The sequence below is a fragment of the Atta colombica genome, unplaced genomic scaffold, assembly GCF_001594045.1.
Source record: "Atta colombica isolate Treedump-2 unplaced genomic scaffold, Acol1.0 scaffold45, whole genome shotgun sequence".
Taxonomy (NCBI): domain Eukaryota; kingdom Metazoa; phylum Arthropoda; class Insecta; order Hymenoptera; family Formicidae; genus Atta; species Atta colombica.
Genome location: NW_017259534.1, coordinates 188,839 through 194,740, shown reverse-complemented (window position 1 = coordinate 194,740; position 5,902 = coordinate 188,839). Strand labels below are relative to the sequence as shown.

General features: G+C 30.3%; 1 protein-coding gene across 2 annotated transcripts in view; it reads right to left on the bottom strand.

The window, feature by feature from the left end:
* LOC108691322 (sodium-coupled monocarboxylate transporter 2) overlaps window positions 1-5,902 on the bottom strand; it is a 29,836-nt gene that overhangs the window by 22,690 nt on the left and 1,244 nt on the right. The gene's annotated exons all lie outside the window — the stretch shown is intronic.

The following is a 5,902-nucleotide window of genomic DNA, read 5'->3' as shown; positions in this document are numbered from 1 at the left end:
TATCTGACCGTGTGCGAATGAGACAATGTATATTAACAAGCTGCATATATGTCATAGTTATATACTGTAAGATTTGTCAAAATTGCAACATACTGCCGAGTACAAATGTGTGTTGCTCATCGACTTAATTCCCTAAAAATTTATTATTATCTTTTTACAAATTTATTATTTACTCATCTTGATTGTCAAGTCATCAAGACATCCACCATCGTATTTTTAGCATATTTTTCACACTAATACAATTCAAGGATAACTTGTCAGTGGATTAATTACAAAGTTTTGGAATTAACAAAGTTTCTAACACTACTGTTCCGATCAACGAACTAGCTTGCGAACCAGCACGTTGGAAAACTCCTCTCTTGCTTTTAGCTCATAGAAAAAAGTTTTGCTTTTTGCGATCTACTCGAGATATAAGATGACAGCATTAATAAAAAATTAAACAAAGTTTTACGTTCAGTATATTATTTTATACATTTATATTTCGTTCAAATAAATTTGCCTTTAAATTTGTAAATTTTGTTGAATTAGAAATTTTCTCGAATGAGAAAGAGAGAGAGAGAGAGAGAGAGAGAGAGAGAGAGAGAGAGAGAGAGAGAAACAGAGTGAGAGATAGAGAACATTATCTTTAGTATCATTCGAGACATTCGAGACATTTGCAGAAATATTTTGAATTGCAACATTTTATTTAAAAAAAAGGGTATGTAATTAATTTTGAATGATGCTAAAAATTATTTTTTTTCTCTTTCCTTTTCTCTCTCTCTCTCTCTCTCTCTCTCTCTCTCTCTCTCTCTCTCTCTCTTTCTTTTATTCGAAATATCAACAAAAATTTATACTCTTTCACCACTAGATTTAAAATAAGTCATTATTAATTTAATAACAAGTTTATAACTTATTTTAAGATAAGTAATTCTTTTGGATAAGTAAGTTTTTCAGGCTTCAGTCAGGATATTTTATCAAAAAATGGAAAAACCGGAAAAAATCGAGAAATATTTTTTTCTGTTTTGCAAATGATCTCAATGAAGCTTAAGACTGCATGATAAATGTAATTCTACATATAGTTGCAATTTTTGTATTGTCTCTTTCGACATTTTCTTTCAACAATTGATTTGAAAAAAATTAGCTATAAATATTCGTATGTATTAGTGCACATTTAGTATATTACATTGTGTATATTTCGTCGATAATTAATGATAATTGTCCTAATCGCTGTAGTTCTTCCTGTATATCCGTTGATAATTCTGTGAAAAATGGATGATCGTACGAAATATGATAAAATAGTATTTATCACGTGAAGTTTATCGTCAATTGAGGCATTAATTTTGTTATCGTATGTCAATTTTGTATGTGCATTGTGATAGATAATTAATGAACAATCAGTAATTAATAAACATTTGTACTGCTTCTATATTTATTACTTCCCAGTTCATAATATAATATGATCTATATTCATAATTAAACTAAATATAATGATGCTGTATTATCAATTTTATTAATTAAAACTAAAGATACAATTTAAATATTTGTATTATGTAAAAAAAAAGAATAAGAATCATATCTTTAGTATTATGTGTGCATGATGTTAATATACAGAAGTTACTTATTTAACAAAGTTTTAAAGTTTACGAAATCTTTAATTATATTATTAAAGTATATTATTAAAATATTTTATATGTCGCATTGCAAAGTAATGAACGATTAAAAACTGAGCATAAGAATCTGAAGCAATTCTTATTTTTTAAATTGTAGACGTAATTTAAGAAAAATTGATAATACAAATTATATATATTATAAACTATTTTACTTGAATATTGTGTCAAAAAAAGATAACTTCGAAAAATTACAAAATATATTAGATTAAAAATCAATATTATATCATCATATGTGACTATATGTGCGTGCGTGCATACACATACATTCTATATGGATTAAATCAATATCATTGATGTGTTCTCTTATTAGGGTTTTAAACTGCCCAGAGAACCGCTGCGCGTTTTGTTTATATTGAAAAGGTCGCGCGTCAGCTGAAATGTTGCTACCTCACTTCAATATCTGACTCATTCTTACATATAGCGGTTCTCCGCGTATGTCTCATGATCGTGCTGAAACGACCGAACCTTAGTTTTTATACACACAAATACTCAAAATTTTTATCCGATAAGAAACTTCATTATTTCTATTATCTTCTATGTAATATGATCGAGAGATGATACTGAATTAGTATTATTTCTACTTGATATCGATTAGTTATTTAAATGGAAATATCCAATTAACATGTGAAGCTGTGTAAGATCAAATCTTGTCATCAAGTCTTGTAATTCCATTGATACCCATCTTGTGCAAAATAAAATGGAATTTATTGTGACCCTAATTGCTACATGAATTTTTAAACTATTATTTAAATATTATTATTTTGTTTCAACTATTTCTATCAATTCACATTTGATATTTTTTTAACAACTATCACATGCTTTTTATCTTATTTTTATCTAAATTTTATTTTAAGAAAACTTTAATCTCTGAAATATAATTGGGACATAATTGGAAGAACAGTTAACATTGAAGATAGAAAAATATAATTTATTATCAAACTTTTGTCATTGAAAAATCGGGTGCACTGCTGAAAACCGAATCGCTCCAATTTCGATGAAACTTTAAAAAGCTTCATTTTATAGGTTAAAATGGAAGTTCTTTAAAAAGGATTTTTGGCGGCTTTTACGAAAAAGTTATTTTTTAAAATAAAATATATGTTGTGTTTATATTAATGATGAAATTATCGATTTTATTGTCTGAAAGGGAATACGATTTTCCATGCAAGTTTATCCCACTTCCCTTCTGCCAAGGAACATATGATTTTTCACGAAGCGACGCGAAGCGACTACCCCCACTTCCTCCCCTACTTAGGCCCGCACGACTTCCACGCAAATATTTATTCACTTTACTTTATTTTTTAAAAAATAGCTTTTTTGTGAGTTGCTAAAAATCCTTTTAAAGATTTTCATTTTGACTTAAAATGAAGCAACTTTTGCAAAGTTTTATTAAAATCGGAGGGATTCGGTTTTCAGAAGTTTATCCAAAAAATGCATATTTATCGAAGAATCTGTGATAGTTGAAATAGTATCTGAATAGTAACTAACATTAACGTTACGCTTTTCCATTGTGACGCTATCGAAACTCTCGCGCGTGTTTTACTGAATCGGAACGAGGGCCCTCTGGGAGCGAAATGCATGAACCTTTATCAGATCGCAAAAGACGATGGAAGACGAGGGTGGAACGAAACGAAGGAGCTTTTGTAACTACCTTTACCCGGTTCGAACAGCTAGCAGCAGCGACGGCGCAATTGAGCGAAATTGCGCACGTAGGACGCGAGAGACGGGAAACTTTACAATGCAAATCTAGCTGCCATGACCTGGACTGTTCTCGTGTCGCTCGTAGCGGTAGTTGCTGATGACGGTAGAGAAAGCATTCTCCCATTACTCCTGCAAAAAACTCGAGGGTCGCGTCTGCCGTATTACAAGATCTCCCCAATTCGCATTAGGGACTTTTTGACAGCGTCAGATGCTGCGTTTTTTGCACCGGATTATTGCGGAAAGTTTTGCGAGAAGATACCACTTCGACTTTCTTTTTTCCTTTTCTCTTCTCTTTCTATAACATATCTCCAGTCTGACATGCAGCTGCGTCCGAAAAGAAAAACATCTAGACGGACGCGGTTATTAAAAGACAGTTTACTTCTACGTGTGAGCATGTTAAGTCTTCATTTGAACGTGAACCACGCTGACGACAAGAACTATTTTTATCATCTAGCAAAATGATCTCGCAATGCGAAAATAAGTAACATATCTATCTTAAGCGACATGAAACACGATTGAATCATCGTACTTAAAAGCAAGGTCGGTACATTTATCAAAGGTCGGCTTTTGTTCCGTGCATTGCACAATCGCACTATTCTCAAGAGATCTTTGCATGTTTATTTGCATTTTTACTTATTTGTCTAACAATTATTGTACTTATAAGTAAATTTATGCCAACAAGAACCCATTCTGTCTACGAATAACGTTATTTAATTACAACCTTTCAAGTTTGTTTGCCATGTAATGTGTGTATCACAATATTGCCTATGTGTAGTATAGCATTGTGTGTGTGGTGTGTGTGTGTGTGTGGTGTGTGTGTGTGTGTGTGTGTGTGTGTGTGTGTGTGTGTGGTGTGTGTGTGTGTGTGTGTGTGTGTGTGTAGCATGCAAAGTAACAAAGCTATGTAAATGTGCGCTGAAAATAGCTTTATGCAAAAGATCATTCTTTCTTTCTGCCTTTGATGATGTTTTTATAATAGTTTCATAAGGAATTATGTATGTAAGTTTTTCTTATTGAACGTCGCTTTAGATCAATGGACACATTGCTCGAACCATCTTTATGCTGCTCGGGTATCCTTGATAAAAATGCACGATCTTGATACGAATCACAGCATTTTCAAATACAGTCTGATCGCGTTTCTGATGCTAAATGGGTAATATCCGAGCGTTTCCTTGAATGAATTCATATCCAGTAATCGAACAGATTTGCAATTATAATGAAACTCATACATTTCGGTTCTCAGCTAGTGAATTATAATGTAAAATATAAGGGTATTGATATGATAGTAAAAATATATAATTACGAGTGCAATTCTTATGTATACATACACACACATGTATATATATATATATATATATTTAGTAATGGGAAAAATGTTAAATATATGGATTATCTTTAAACATGTTTAAACATGTTTTTAAAATGTGTTGACATATGAAATGTATTGATTGAATGCCATCATCTACTATTGGAAATGTCGTCTACTTATCTGTGTGGCATGAATTTTTAAATTATCATTTTTAAACTATGTTTTTATTAAGATAGATAAAGATGTATATTGAGAATTTGTCAGTTGTGAACTTTTAAGAATTTTACGAGGCTTTTAAATAATTATCGCGATCTCAAGTTTACATAAAAAGTGTTGCAAAGTAATAGCGTATATTACGTATTGCTCGTGACGGCATACATAGCCGTTGCGTAAGGAACTGCTAACTACTGCTAATCTAAACTACTGCTAGTAACATTACTAAGCAGAAACTAATATGTTTCAAATGGCTATTCTTAGTATGTATGTTTGTTTCAACTGGAAATTATAAAAAAATTCATACAAAATTATTATCTATGCCCCAAGATCCTCTTTGACAGAATATAATTTTCTTCACTTATTTTTGTTAAATCTTTTTTCTTGATTTATTTTTAATTTTATTTATTTACGTTGCCTGAAAAATGCTTTTCCTACATATATTGATTACTGTGATTAATATCATCTTAATACTCGAATTAATAAAACACTAATAAAACGCCCTCACGGAATTGGGGAGATCCCAGAATATTCGGGAAATTTAAATCTCGATTGAGATGAGATATTTTTTTCAATTTTTTTTACTGTAAAGAAGATATTTTAAAGATATTCATTAGTATTAGTAATATTAAATTGCTTGTCAATTTAATTTGTGATTTGTGTACTTTAACTTCAGTCTAGGACTCTTTCAAGATCGATAAATAATCGTCGCACATTTTGTTTGAACTAGAAATTATAAAAAAATTTACACAGAAATATTATTAAACATCAAAACTCGCCTTGATCGAATATGAACTTTCACTCAATGTATTAAACCCATCAAATTTTTTATTGAATATTATTTTTATTGAATATTGCTTGTGGATTGTTATCGAATAACAATTTAGAATTTAAATTTTTAGAAAATTATTTATATTACTATATTATAATTACTATATTATAATTCATAAACTTAATATTTAGAATTTATTAATTAACTTTTATTATTTTTATCAGAATGCGTAGTGAATGCTCTTCTCGTTTTTTTTTCTCG